We start from the raw sequence: 16,172 nt of genomic DNA, 5'->3' as shown, positions 1-16,172 counted from the left end.
TTACATTTGAGCTTTTTTTCATTTAAAATTGCTCTCTGAATCATTGACTCCGAACTAAAGGAAACAGGTATAATTAGTTATTCAGTTTATAGCTAAATTACCCTAAATAGAAATGTCGATGAGTTTCTTTTTGGAAGATTACATCTTTAACCTAAAAGGTCAAGTACTACTACTACTATTCATCCTGGCAGCTTGGTACATTTATTCTCTTGATTGTGATCTTTGGTATGATTACTAGAGTGGGCCTTGAGAAAAACTATCCTTTATGCTTTTTCTACATTACATAAAGGCATACAGGTGAAATACAGAAAGACTCACACAGGGCTGAAGGGTAGTATAATTCCCAAAATGGCTAAAAAGAGCACCATGGTGGAAGGGAGATATGTGGAAGACTGAAGACAGAAAGGGCAGATTCTGCCTCCAGTGCCTTGGTAACTGTTATAAGCTAATTGCCTCTGTAGCTGTTTTAGTTCTTTCTGATCACACGTCTGTCATCTACTATCTCCCCTAGAGATTGTTGGTCTCATGATTCCTCAGTGTCAAATGCTCAGTTTCTTTGAGATAATAAGTGAAATGTACAAGAGTGGTGAAAGAAAATGCTTGAAAATGTCTTTGAGGGATGGTTTAGTTTTATATCTGTAAACAGGTTTACTAAATATAAGTGTGTATATATAATGGTATCCTGAAGCATCCTGTCAGTACAGCCATCCCAGAAGACAGCAAGTATTATTTGTTAAGCCATGTACATCACTGATAGCCACTTATTTCCCTTCCCTAATTTGAATTGTTAGGAATCCCCCTGGAAACAAAAGTATTTCTTTAGAACAGTTTTAAAAGTACAATTTTAGATAGTAGGTGTGCTCTGTCACATGTTCAGTGCTAAAACACTGTTCAATGGCAAATGCTATTTACTATTATGGAAACTTAAAAAAATGTATGTCATTTAGGAATGATTTAGGGAAAAAGAAAATGTATTTGTGTTTTTTAATCTTCACAGGACTAATGAGAGACTGTCAGAGAGCAATACAAAACTTCTTGTGGAGAGACAGCAGCACCAAACTTTACTCAGGACCCTTACTATGAGCCCAGGCCTGGAACCACCTTATTGTGGACATTTTGAAAATAATTTAGTGCTCAATGGAAACTTTACTCCAGGAGGAAACTTAGTGATTCCTACCTTGAACCCACGGCCGTCATATGACTACTGAGAGACTTCCTTGTGGAAGGTTAGTTATATTATCTGTTTTACTTTGGGTTTCAGATATCTGATATAATAGTTACTTTTATTTTGGTGAAATTCTGAGTTGTTTAAGTAACTAATACATACGAAGTAAAAGTCATAATTATATGTGCTAAGAAAGAACTGAGGTAAAATTATATATATATATATAATATAATATATATAATATATTATATATATAATATTAATATAATGTATATAATATATATTATAATATAATATATAATATATATAATATTAGTCCCTTGATCTCTCATTTCTAAGAGATACTTATTTTTATTTTATTTTACTGAGAGAATGAGTGAGTGCATGCAGGGGAGGGGCAAAAGGAGAGGAAGAAAGAGAATCCCAAGCAGGTTTCATGCTCAGCACAGAGCTGAATGTGGGGCTCTGTCTCAAAACCATGAGATCATGGCCTGAGTCAAAATGAAGATTTGGACACTAAAAACAACTGAGCCACACAGATGCACCACAAGAGACACCTAGTATTAACTGTATTCAGTAAATACAACTAAACTGACCCATGTAAAATTTCCTGAAAAGCTTTCATTTAAATTTGATTTTAGAAAGTAAATGTGATTGCCTGCTAACCATAGGTACACTTAGATGCTTGGACTTATTTTCAGTTGGCAGTGGTTCATAAACATTTGAACGTTTTGTTATAATCCAGTTTTTGCACCCCTGTATGTCAGTGAATGTTCGTCCTCCAAACACTTAACGACATGAATGTTTACTATTTAAAAGAATCCATGGGGGTGCCTGGGTGGCTCAGTCAGTTCAGCGTCTAACTCTTGATCTCAGCTTAGGTTTTGATCTCAGGGTCATGAGTCCAAGTCCTGCATTGGGCTCTACGCTAAGCATGGAGGCTACTTAAAAAAAAAAAAAAGAATCCATGGTAAGTCCTTTTTATGAATTAAATCAACTTGTAACACTAAAAAGATTAATTTCTCTTTTAAGTTAAAATTTTGCTATTTTCTTACACGAGAATACATCTTTAATTGCTTTCTTATTTATGGCACTCTTTTTTCTTTTTCCTTTTTTTTGACTTATACCACCTTTGTTTCTATTTTTATAAAATATCTTGATGAGTGATTGTAGAGCATTTTATAAATAGCTAAATCAAGCAAATATTTGAATTTTTAAAATGAAACCTTTTTTTCTTCAAATGAGTTCTTTGCCCCTTTCTCTTTTCTTTTTCTGGAAGCCCTTGAATGCAAGTATTATTACACTGGATGTTGTCACACAGGTCCCTTAACCTAGCCTCATTTTAATTTTTTTTTTTATTTTTTATTTTTGGCTTGGATGATTTCTACTACCCTGTCTTGCAAATTGTTGATCTGTTCTTCTGCATCTTCTTATCTGCTGTTGATTCCCTCTAGTGTATTTGTCATTTCTGTTATTGTATCCTTCAGATCTGATTGGTTCTTTTTTATATTTTCTGTCTCTTTGTTGATGTTATCACTGGATCCATTCATTCTTCTCCCAAGTTCACTGAGCATCTTTATGACCATTACCTTGAACTCTTTATGAGGTACATTACTTATCTCTGTTTCACTTAGTTGTTTTCTTAGGTTTTCTCATGTTCTTTCATTTGGAATGTACTCCTCTGTGTCCTCAGTTTGTCTGACTTTCCATGTTTGTTCCTAAAATGGTTCCTATCAACTTTTTCTCTCTTTCGAGTGGGCGTTGCTTTTGAACAATGTACGTTAGTTATGAAGTCAAGGAAGAAGAGAATGTTTCTGTAAGTGTTGTCTAGTCATTTTTCTCGGTGGAGCTGTGACAGGTGACACTGGGTAGGTGGCAAGTAACCCTGGTCTTTTCTTTCTAAATTCAGAACACAGGAGACAGGGAGATGGAGATAAACTTAGTAGCTTTATTACTAATACACACTAACAAATTGGAGGATATGATTTAGGTTATGTTAGCCACATTGGGCTTCCTCCCAAATTGGGCACTTCCCCACACAGTTGTAAATTGAGGAAACAAATGCTTGACACCCACCCCGGGGGCAGGGTGCTTACCACAGAGCTGAGAGCAGACCCAAATTCATGTTACTGTGGGCAGGCACATCTTTTCATCTTTTCAAAGAGGAGATTCAGAAACACATCAGCACTGCTTAGCTCCTTCTCCCAAATTCACCTGTTAGGTAAGTCTCCTTTCCCGTCGGGAGGGAGAGAGAGATAAGTCCACATGTGAGAAGTGAAGATTCACCTATAATTTCCGACTGGATTTAAATTATTAATAAAGTCAATTGTGTCTTTTGTACATACCAACGAATGATGAGAGGTTAGGCAGAAGCATGCTAGATGGGAAAGAGAAATCTGTGTTGGGTTTCAAATTTTGCTATAAATAACCACACCATGGGTTCACTCATTGGTTGATTGATGTTGATAAACCAAATTTTCTTTGGAAAGAATAAATAATGCTTTCAGGAAGAATTTCCTCAGTTTCAGCTTGCTTGCTTCACCTAAAGATTTTCTCTTTCAAGTTCTCTGTCCTGTGGTTTAAAAAAGTTGTGCTTGGCGCGCCTGGGTGGCTCAGTCGGTTAAGCGGCCAACTTCGGCTCAGGTAATGATCTCGCGGTCTGTGAGTTCGAGCCCCGCATCGGGCTCTGTGCTGACAGCTCAGAGCCTGGAGCCTGTTTCAGATTCTGTGTCTCCCTCTCTCTGACCCTCCCCCATTCATGCTCTGTCTCTCTCTGTCTCAAAAGTAAATAAACATTAAAAAAAATTAAAGAAAAGTTGTGCTTAAAAATTGACTGCTACTAAAAGAAGTTAACATAATTTCTGTTCCTTTATTTTCATTCATGACTTTAAAATTTGTAATTTAGTTAGAGAGCTACTATTGTGTACCTCATACCTAAGCATTACTGAACCACATGACAAAGTTTTATGTATTCATTTTCTCTGAGTCATACTTAAAATACACGTATTTTTCCTGACTATGAGGAAGTAACTGGCATAGAACTCTAGGCTTGGTAAGACCACAAGTGTATTCCTGGTCTGCATCTAGTTGGTTTCATGACCTCAGGCAAAGTACACTCTCTCTGAGCCCTATTTGTCTATTACGCAAAATTCGGGATTTTGACTAAATTAGTGACTTTTATACCTTCAAAATAATTTTTTTCAAAGAATAGAACGTTGTTTTTTGTTTTTTGCATTAAACTGTATTGTGTAAAACAGAGAGAAGTAGAGCTGTCTAACTAAAGGAGAGATGGAGACTACGGCTGTGACTTCCTTGTCCCTCAATCCTGCAGTGTCCCCAACCGAACCTTAGATTTCTATGGGCCATATTTGAATGTTAACAGTTAATGAGAAAATCCTTCTAATTAAAAATCCTTTAAAAATGTTCTTTGAATTAAAATTTGCTGATATATAGTTTTTCTGTGTATAATTTTCTCACCCTCTTATATTTCTGATCAATGGAAAGGTATACATAAAAGTACACATGTGTTCTTATTCATGGACTTGAAAGCTATTTTCACCATCGAAACACAGTTTTTACTTAGATAAAAATATAAAGGTCACAAAGGTAAATATTTAGGAAAAAAGCTTTTGGGGAAAAGATGCAACATTACCTTGGTAGCTCCTTAAGTCATGTCATATAGAAAACGAGGTTTATATTTTATATCGTATTTATTAATGGTAATATAAAATTGTTTGAATAAAGCCTTCTCCCATCATCTGGTATTGAGTTATTAATTTTATAAGTCTGGTATAGTCATGTTGTCCCATTCATTTTATAAGGCCTGAATATAATGCTACTGTCAAAAAAGTGTTATGGTTCCTCAAAAACTTAAAAATAGATATTCATTAATTCCACTGCTGCGTATTTACCCAAAGAAAATGAAAACACTAATTTGAAAAGTTGTATGCATCCCTATGTTTATGGAAACATTGTTTGCGATAACCAAAATAGGGAAGCAACCTAAGTGTCCATGGACAGATGAATGGATAAAGACAATGTGTAATATGCATACAATGAAATATAGCTCAGCTATCAAAAAGAATGAGATCTTGCCATTTGTGACAACATTGATAGACCTAGAGGGTATTATGCTAGGTGAAATAATTCGGAGAGAGACAAATAAATACTATCTTATTTCACTTACATGTGGAGTACAAAAAAAAAAACAAAACAAGTGAACAAACAGAATCATAACTACAGAGGACAAATTGGTGGTTGCTAAAGGGGAGGTGGGTAGAGAGGTATGGGCAAAATAGGTGAAGGGGAGTAAGAGGTACAAATTCCAGTTATAAAGTAAATAAGTCACAGGAATGAAGAATACAGCATATGGAATATCCTCAATAATATTGTATCAATGTTGTATGGTGACAGAGGGTAACTACACGTATGGTAGCAAGCTTAGCATAGTGTATACAATTGTCCAATCTGAATTTGTATACTGAAAAACTAGTGTAACATTGTATGTCAACTATACTTCAATTATAAAAAAGGTATTAGGGAAAACAGTCTTTGAAAATATTGGGAAATATGTCAGCCAAAACATTTGTCCTCACACCTAAATTTGTAAAGACATTGGAATCTTTATCACCACAGTGTTGACTATGTCCTGTACACTATTTTGGAGCCTGTTTGGGGCATTCAGGGAGAGGCTACCTTGTCTAAGAAAGATCTAAATAAGAACATTGTAGACAGGAACAGTTGTAATATACAGTTGACCCTTGACCAACATGGTTTTGCACTGTGCGGGTCTACTTTACTTACACATGGATTATTTTTGGATACTGTACAGTACTGTAAGTGTATTTCCTCTTCCTTCCATTTTTCTTAATGTCATTTTTTGCCCTAGCTTATTCTACTGTACGAAACATGTATGAACCGGCTGTTTATGTTACCGGTAATGCTTCCAGTCAACAGTAGGCTATTAGTAATTAAGTTTTGGGGGATGAAAAATTATATACAGGTTTTTGACTGTACCCCACCCCTGTGTTATTCAAGGGTCACCTATAGTTTTAAATATTCGTACACATTTCATAAGTGGATAACCATAACTTTAATAAGTCAAGTGTTTCAAAACTTGGTCCTAATTTGGAGAAAGGAAACAAAGTTACAATTGAAAATTGTATATTGTTTTCCTTATCTCTAATGGAGAAAGTTATACATCAGAAGCTAACTTTGAAAACTGTTGTAACCCTCTATTTTTCCTTTCTTCAAAGAGATTTTCTGAAATCTTTGTGTGCATATGAAAAGAAATAAGTGTTTTAGTCATAATACAGATAGCAAAATATTTTTACTCAATTTTTTGCCAGTAGAATTTCCACATGACAGTAAGACAGTCCCACTTTTTTCATTTTATATGTATTTAAGAGTCAGTCCTGAAAAATTAATAGCAAAAAGCATTCCTTCAAATTTTGTTTTTCTAAAAGTGAAAAAATGGAAAGCCCATTTTAAGGAACTATTCATTAAGGTAAAAAACTGATTAAACTTTCATAAATGGCAGTTTTTCTAATCATTTCCAAGTAATAATTCAGTATACAATATGATTCTTGTTTAAACTTTTTGTACCAGTAAGACCAAACATCACGTTTCAGAGATTATACACATTCAATAGATCAATATTGATTGTGCTTTTTATCACATTCACTTAAATAGTATTATATATATATGTATATATACATATATATATAATATGCACATATTATATGTATTAGTATAATACACATAATGTATTATATATATAATATACACATATTATATATATGTATACAAACACACGTGTATATGTATACATATATATAATACATATGTATTATACATACATATACACGTGTATACATATACACGTGTGTGTGTGTGTGTGTGTGTGTGTGTGTATGTATCTGTTCTCCGTTATCTAAAACTAAAATAAAATAGGTAGGAATTTATTTTATTCATGTGATAGTTTTTCTATTTAAGCAATCCCTAACTTTGGTTTAATCTCTACAAGTATTATTTCAAGACCACATGTCGTAAGCTATATATAATTCTTACCATGTCTTGTTTACCTTACACATTCTAAATAATATTTGGCTTATTTCAGATGCAGCGGGAGTTGGAAAAAGAATAACCAGAGCACTAGAAGAAGGTATGTTGCCAAAATGTATGAAGTTATATATCATTGATTTCTGAACTAAACTATAAATAGTAAATGTCATCCCTTTCCATTGTTTGGATAATAGATACTACATTCACATTTTTTGTACATATCTAATAAAAAATGTAAAAGCATGAGCATAATGAAGAACACAATTCCTCCTCATTTAGTCCTCATGTTTCATAGCTCTTTTAAAATCTCCCACAAGTCTAGGGGCACCCAGGTGGCTCAGTCGGTTGGGCGACTGATTTCAGCTCAGGTGGGTTCAGGCCCCACAGAGGGCTCTGTGCTGAAAGCTCGGAGCCTTGAGCCTGCTTCAGATTCTGTGTCTCCCTCTCTCTGTGCCCCTGCCCGCTTGTGGTTTGTCTCTCTCTCAAAAATAAACGTTAAAGAAGTTTTTTCAATCTCCCTAAGTCTATATATCTGTTATTATTTCTGGCGACAATCTTCCTTCACTGGTGCCATCCCTGTGGAACTGTCAACCTGCACAAGTCTCAGAAAAGGTGTGCTTTATCAAATTGTTGTTTCTGCTAGTGATAGAAGACCCAAAAATCCAAAGTCGTCTTAGTAATGCTTGGTTAAGTAATTAGAGGTCATATAGCTGTCACTTGACAGGTAACGGGTTTCAATCTTCACTCATTGACTTTGTCATTGCTTTTGCCCTCGGGTAAAACTTCAAATTCCTTAGCATGGAATGAAAACACCCAAATCAGTTTGCTTCTTGCCAGATGATTCAGCCTTGTCTCTCACTATTTGCCCTACTCTGCTGCTTTGCTCTAGCACCTTGTCAAACTAAACTACTCATAATTGCACAAGTGTTCTTCCTCACTTCTAGCTCTTTGTATGTGCTTCTTCCCTCTACCTAGCATACTTTTTCCTTGTCCTTCAGGTATCAGCTGACATATCACCTTCACCAAAGAGCAGACAATATTGACAAAAAACTGGGATGTCCCTTCCGTATGTTCCAGTAGTGCTGTGTTTTATACCTGTCACTTACATCTGTTTACTTGGCTCTGTTTGGAAATGCCTGTTTGATTTTTCAGTTTATAGTTTATGATTGTTCAGGGTGGACTGTGTCCTCATCTTGTAATTTCACCTTGTAATGAAAAAACCAGAAACTCTGATATGTATCCACAATAGCAATTAATTCAGTGTGCAACCCTGAGCAAAATATATTTAATACTAATCTTGGGTTTCATATTGCAGTTGTACATAGGTATTTTTCATTTTTCTTAACATCATAAAGGCCCCAACTTTCTTTTTGTCTTTTTCTTTTTTTTTTCTTTTCTTCTTCTTCTTTTTTTTTTAATCACTTGTAGTTGAAAATTATTTTGGAGAAAGAAAATAATTCTTTCTTTTCCTTTTCAGCTGCTACCGAATTTGAATGAGGATCCTGTAGAAATCCTTTAGTATCTACTGATGATTCAATTCTAAATCAAGATCCAGTATGGAAAGCGCCACGAGAATATGTACAGATTTTGAACAAAAATTATACAATTTGAAAAATAAATAGAAAAAATTTACTGGATGCTTACAAAACATTTTCATTGCTTCCCAATTGAACACACTATACGGCAAAATCTTGATTAAAGGAAAAAGTTTTTGTTTCATATGTGTGTAATGAAAATCTTTATAATATTTCAAACTATGTTTCTTGGCATCCCATTAACTTTTAAGCACATTTTGTACGTGGAAACCAGCACTAGAGGGTTTTACATACATCAGACCGCTCCACTACCAGCGGTTTGAACAGCACCCAAACAACCAAGTTGTCATTAATACTTCAGTAGTGTTCATGGATGGCTTTTTGTATTTTCCAATTTTTATGACTATATGTGGGCCTAAAGATTTAGACATTATTTTGATGTATTCCTGCTGTGGCTATTGACAATGTTTGTACATATTACATTTTTTTTATAGTGCCATAAAACCTATCTATGATTTTAATTGTAAACACTGATTCGTAGCTCTTTCCACATGGAGAAATAAGATTTGCCAAAGGCTTTTCACCTTTTCTAGTTATTTATTTATTTATTTTTGATTTGCTTTTTAGAAACAAAGTTAGAGAAAATAAAAATTAGAGAAAAAAAAAGAACTCCCCCCCCCCCCCCGCCCCAAAGCCATTTGCAAGTAAATTGCTAATGGGATGCCTGATTCCTGTAGCATTTAAATCCTACAAGTCAGTACATTCCACATAACTACCATACAACCTTCACAATCAGAACATTAACTCTAATACACTGGATGCTTGAACAATGGGGTTAAGGGCTCTGACCCCACCCTCCACAGTCAAAAAGCCATGAACAACTTTTGACCCCCAAAGACTTAACCACTACTACTACCAATAATCTTTTGTATATGTATCATACTCTATTCTTAAAATAAAGCTACAGAAAAAAATACCATGAAGAAAATTATAAAAGAAAATACATTTCCAGTACTGAAAAAAATATCTGTGTGCAGTCAGTGCACCCATTAAAACTGTTTTGTCCAAGGGTTAAGTATAATTCTATCATTTATTCCTGATAATTCTTGTTTTTTTTAACGTTTATTTATTTTTGAGACAGAGTGAGACAGAGCATGAACGGGGGAGGGGCAGAGAGAGAGGGAGACACAGAATCAGAAGCAGGCTCCAGGCTCTGAGCCATCAGCCCAGAGCCCGACGCGGGGCTCGAACTCACGGACCGTGAGATCGTGACCTGGGCTGAAGTCGGACGTCTAACCCACTGAGCCACCCAGGCGCCCCCTCATAATTCTTTTTAAGTTTGGTCACTTATCTGTAGTATACGTTATACCAAGGAAGGTCCTGTTCAGAGCCATGTATTGAATTCAGTTGTATGTCTTAGTCTCTTTCACTCTAGAACAGTTCCTTTGTCTTTCCTTGACTTTCATGACTTTTAACCTTTTGACGAGTAAATTCCAGTAATGTGGAATGTCTTTCAACGTGGATTTTTCTTAGGTTTCCTTATGGTAAAATTCAGACCATACATGTTTAGCAAGAGTATCACTACAACCTACTCTTTGCATCCTATCATGTGACCTACAATTTTGAATTGTCCCCATACTGGTGATGTTAATGTTGGCCACCGGAGGTAGTATCTGCCAGGTTTCTCGCCTGGAATGTTAACTTTCCACTTTCCAATTATTTAGTATTTTATGGGGAAGTACTTTGAGATACGTAAATATCTCCTTTCTCAGACACCCTGTGCCAGGCTACGTCTTCTGCAGATGATTTGCCCCCTGCAGGTTCTGAAAACCCACACTGGGCTATTCTTCCCCTGTGCAGATGCCTCCCTACCCTGTTGAGTCTGTGATACTTCATTATTCTATACCATTCACTTTTCAGGGATGCTGTCACTTGAGCTCCAACACGGTGCAGGGTGACCTTACCGCACGTAATGCCTTCCCATTCTAAGCTCCAACACCTCACTCTGGACCCCAACTCCATGCCTCTGTTTCTAGGACTGGGAACTAAAGTGTTGGGGATGAGAAAGAAGAAAGGAAGGAAGGGCTCCACAGGTCTTTTATAATCAACTTGGCAAGCTCTCCAAAGCTGTTTCTCATTGGAATTGCATCGAATCGGTCAACAGTTTGTAAGGAAAGACATTTCTTATACTGATTTTTCCAAACACTTAGTCTTTTAATTGTCTAAGCTTATTCCCCACAATATATTGTTTCTTACTCGAGTGTTTTATCTGCAGATTCCTTTGTATTTGGTACATGCAGCGACATATAATCTATAAATAGTGGCATTTTTGTTTCCAATTCCTAGAGCTTTCATTTTTTTTTTGTTTCCTACTATAAGAATGATGTTGAGTAAATGTGAGGATAGTGAGTGTTCATGTCTTCTTGAAATTGCAACATGTAAAAGTAGTTTCCTATAACTATGTAGATAGTGGGGTTTTTAAAAGTTTATGTCTTATTAGTCTCTTAGTTTGCTCTTGCCGTTTACAACAGATCACCATCAACACAGCGCCTTAAAGCCACACACATTTATCTCACATTTTTATGGGCCAGAAGCTAAGCAATGGCTTAGCTGGGTCCTTTGTTCAGGTTCTCACAAGGCTGTAGCCAAGGTGTCTGCTAGACTACGCTTCCCCATTTGGGTGCTTCAATGGGGAAGAATCTGCTTCCAAGCCCATTGAGTTTGTTTTTAAGAGAATTTCCTTGTGACTGTATGACTGGACTCATTTCCACAGCTCTTTGCTAGTTGGAGGCTAGTTGGAGGCTTAGGTCCTAAGCGTTCCCAGACACTTGTCTTAGTCCTTTTGGCTGCTCTAACAAAATGCCATAGGATTATGAAAAAGAAAGTTTTATTTCCACCCTTCTGGAGGCTGGGAAGTACAAAATTAAGGCACTGGCAGATTCAGTGTACAGTGACGGCCTGCTTCCTGGTTCATGGACTCTGGTCTTCCTGCTTGGCGCAGGGCCAAGGGAGCTCTCACAGCCCTCCTTCATAAGGGCACTAATCCCATTCAGGAGGGCTCCACCTTCGTGACTTCATCATTTCCCAAATCCCCCACTTCTAAATACTATCACGATGAACATTAAGAGTTAACACATGTATTCGGGTGAGTGGGGACACAAATATTCAGCCTAGAGCAAGGCTGTTCCTTGTTCTTGGCCACGTAGACTTCCTCAATACAGCCACTTAGTTTAGGAGGCCAGCAAGGAGAATGTCACTTCAGAGAAGGCTCAGTCCTCCTTGGAGGGTGTTCACGTGATTAGATCAGGTTTGCCTAGCATAATCCTCTTTTGACTGACTCTGAATTAACTGAATTATGTCTGCAACCTTCCTTTACATTTGCCATATTCTAAATTTTTTTTCAACGTTTTTTATTTATTTTTGGGACAGAGAGAGACAGAGCATGAACGTGGGAGGGGCAGAGAGAGAGGGAGACACAGAATCGGAAACAGGCTCCAGGCTCCAAGCCATCAGCCCAGAGCCTGACGCGGGGCTCGAACTCACGGACTGCGAGATCGTGACCTGGCTGAAGTCGAACGCTTAACCGACTGCGCCACCCAGGCGCCCCTACATTTGCCATATTCTAATAGCTAGAGTCAAGTCACAGATCTTAAGAGAAAAGAATTATAAAGAAAAGGTGACAACACTAAAGGACAGATATTATGGGGTCACTTAGGGTCTTTCTGCTACAAGTATATTAAGCAAGTTCCCTTATAATACTAGTTTTCTAAGTTCTGTCATGAATGAATATGGAATGTTAAAAGATGTTTATTTCACATCTATTGAGATAATTATTTTTAACTGTTTATTTTTAAGAGAGACCAAGGAAGCCAGCAGGGCAGGGGCAGAGAGAGAGGGAGAAAGGATCTGAAGCAAGCTCTGCACTGACAGTGGTGAACCTAATGCGAACAACACGTGGGGCTTAAACTCATATACTGTGAGATCATGACCTGAGCCTAAGTTGGATGCTTAACCGACTGAGCTACTCAGGCACCCTGAGATAAGTTTTTAAAATATTTGTGTTGGGGCGCCTGGGTGGCGCAGTCAGTTAAGCGTCTGACTTCAGCCAGGTCACGATCTCGCGGTCCGTGAGTTCGAGCCCCGCGTCAGGCTCCGGGCTGACGGCTCGGAGCCTGGAGCCTGTTTCTGATCTGTGTCTCTCTCTCTCTCTGCCCCTCCCCCGTTCATGCTCTGTCTCTCTCTGTCCCAAAAATAAATAAAAAAAAAATAAAATAAAATAAAATAAAATATTTGTGAATGGGGGGAGAGGCCAAGATGGCGGAACAGCATGGAAGTTTTGTGTGTGTCTCCCATCCATGAAATACAACCAGGCCAACACGAAACCATCCTACACACCTAGAACACTGATTGGAGGACTAACACAACAGTCTGCACAACCCAAACCACAGAATTCAGTAGGAATTTACCCCAAAAGAAAGAGCATGAATAAACGACAGCCAGGGATTTAACCAACACAGGTACAAGCAAGATGTCTGAACCAGAATTTAAATTCACGATAATAAGAATATTAGCTGGGGTCGAAAATAGATTAGAATCCCTTTCTGCAGAGATAAAAGAAGTAAAAAATAGCTAGAATGAAATTAAAAATACTATAACTGAGCTGCAATCACGGATGGATTCAGTGGTGGCAAGGATGGACAAGGCAGAACAGAGAATCCGCGATATAGAGGACAAAATTATAAAGAATAACGAAGCAGAAAAAAAAGAGGGAGCTTAAGGCAAAAGAGCACAATTTAATCAGAGAAACCAGTGACTCATTAAAAAGGAACAACATCAGAATCATAGGGGTCCCAGAAGTGGAAGAGAGAGATATAGGGGTATTAGGTTTATGTGCGCAAATCATAGCGGAAAACATTTACGAAACCTGGGGAAAGACACAGACATCAAAATCCAGGAAGCATAGAGGACCCCCATTAGATTCAACAAAACCGACCATCAACAAGGCTTATCATAGTCAAATTCACAAAATACTCAGGCTAGGTGAGAATCATGAAAGCAGCAAGGGAAAAAAAAATGTTCCCTGACCTGAAAGGGAAGACATATCAGGTTTGCAGCAGACCTATCCACAGAAACTTGGCAGGCCATAAAGCAGTGGCGGGATATATTCAGGGTGCTGAATCAGAAAAATATGCAGGGGGACCTGGGTGGCTCAGTCGGTTAGGCATCCGATTTCAGCTCTGGTCATGATCTCGTGGTCTGTGAGTCCGAGCCCCGTGAAGGGATCTGTGCTGACAGCTCAGAGCCTGGAGCCTGCTTCGGATTCTGTGTCTCCCTCTCTCTCTGCCCCTCCTCTGCTCATGCTCTGTCTCTGTCTCTCTCTCTCTCTCTCTGCAAAAATAAACATTAAACAAATAAAATAAAAAAATAAATGCAGCCAAGAATTCTTTATCCAACAAGGCTGTCACTCAAAATAGGAGAGAGAAAAAGTTTCCCAGACAAACAAAAATTAAAGGAATTTGTGACCACTAAACCAGCCCTGCAAGAAATTTTAAGGGGGACTTTCTGAGGGAAGAAAAGTTGAAAAAATATATACATACATACATACATATATATGCATATATATATATATATATATATATATATATATATATATATATCTCAAAAGCAACAAAGATTAGAAAGGAGCAGAGAACACCACAGAAACTCCAAGTGTACAAGCATCATAATGGCAATAAATTCATATCTTTCAGTACTCACTCTAAATGTCAGTGGCCTCAATGCTCCAATCAAAAAGCATGGGGTAACAGAATGGATAAGAAAACAAGGTCCATCTATATGCTCTTTACAGGAGACCTAGTTTAGACCTAAAGACACCTTCAGATTGAAAATAAGGGGATGAAGAACCATTTATCATGCTAATGGTCAACCAAAGAAAGCTAGAGTAGCCATACTTATATCAGACAATCTAGACTTTAAAATAAAGACTGTATCAAGAGATGCAGAAGGGCATTATGTCATAATCAAGGTGTCTATCCACCAAGAAGACCTAACAATTGTAAACATTTATGCGCCAAATGTGACAGCACCCAAGTGTGTAAATCCATTAATCACAAACATAAAAAAACCCATCGATAGTTATACCATAATAGTAGGAAACTTCAACAGCCCACTCACAGCAATGGACAGGTCATCTAATCAAAAAAAAAAAAATCAACAAGGGAACAATGGCTTTGAATGACACACTGGACCAGATGGACTTAACAGATATATTCAGAACATTTCATCCTAAACAAGCAGAATATACTTTCTTCTCCAGTGCACATGGAACATTCTCCAGAATAGACCATATACTGGGACATAAATCAGTCCTAAGTAAGTACAAAAAGATTGAGATCATATCGTGCATATTTTCAGACCACAACATTATGAAACTCGAAATCAACCACAAGAAAATATTGGGAAAGGTAACACATACTTGGAGACTGAAGAACATCCTACTAAAGAATGAATGAGCCAACCAAGCAGTTAAAGAGGAAATTGAAAAGTATATGGAAGTCAATGAAAGGGATAACACCACAACCCAAAGCCATTGGGACACAACAAAGGTGGTTATAAGAGGAAAATATATAGCAATCCAGGCCTTCCTAAAGAAGGAAGAAAGATCTTAGATACACAACCTAACCTTACGCCTTAAGGAGCGGGAAAAAGAACAGCAAATAAAACCCCAAACCAGCAGAAGACAGGAAATACTAAAGATTACAGCAGAAATTAATGCTATCAAAACAAACAAACAAACAAACAAACAAACAAAAAACAGAAAAATACCAGTAGAACAGATCAATCAAGCCAGAATCTGGTGCCTTGAAAGAATTAACAAAATTGATAAACCACTAGCAAGTCTGGTCAAAAAAGAAAAAAAGGAAAGGGTCAAAATAAATAAAATCAAGAATGAAAGAGGAGAGATCACAACCAACACAGCAGAAATAAAAACAATAACAAGAGAATAGTATGAGCAATTATATGCCAATGAAATGGGCAATCTGGAAGAAATGGACAAATTCCTAGAAACATATACACTACCAACACTGAAACAGGAAGAAATAGAAAATTTGAACAGACCAATAACCAGTAAGGAAATTGAATTAGTAATCACAAATCTGCCAAAAAACAAGAGTCCAGGGCCAGATGGCTTTCCAGGGGGATATTCTACCAAACATTTAAGGAAGAGTTAGCACCTATTCTCTTGAAACTGTTCCAAAACATAGAAATGGAAGGAAAACTTGCAAACTCTTTCTATGAAGCCAGCACTACCTTGATTCCAAAACCAGTCAGAGACCCCACTAAAAAGGAGAACTATAGACAACGTTCCCTGAGGAACATGGATGCAAAAATTCTCAACAAGATATTAG

General features: G+C 37.1%; 1 long non-coding RNA gene across 1 annotated transcript; it reads left to right on the top strand.

The window, feature by feature from the left end:
- The first annotated feature begins 872 nt into the window (after positions 1–872).
- LOC131495950 (uncharacterized) lies at positions 873–8,806 on the top strand. The gene is made up of 3 exons (XR_009254196.1): positions 873–1,226; positions 7,284–7,328; positions 8,706–8,806. It is a non-coding gene; the product is annotated as an uncharacterized LOC131495950 (long non-coding RNA).
- The last annotated feature ends 7,366 nt before the right edge of the window (positions 8,807–16,172 follow it).

The sequence above is a fragment of the Neofelis nebulosa genome, chromosome 15, assembly GCF_028018385.1.
Source record: "Neofelis nebulosa isolate mNeoNeb1 chromosome 15, mNeoNeb1.pri, whole genome shotgun sequence".
NCBI lineage: Eukaryota > Metazoa > Chordata > Mammalia > Carnivora > Felidae > Neofelis > Neofelis nebulosa.
The sequence above is the reverse complement of the archived record's forward strand: the minus strand, read 5'-3'. Positions and strand labels throughout refer to the sequence as shown.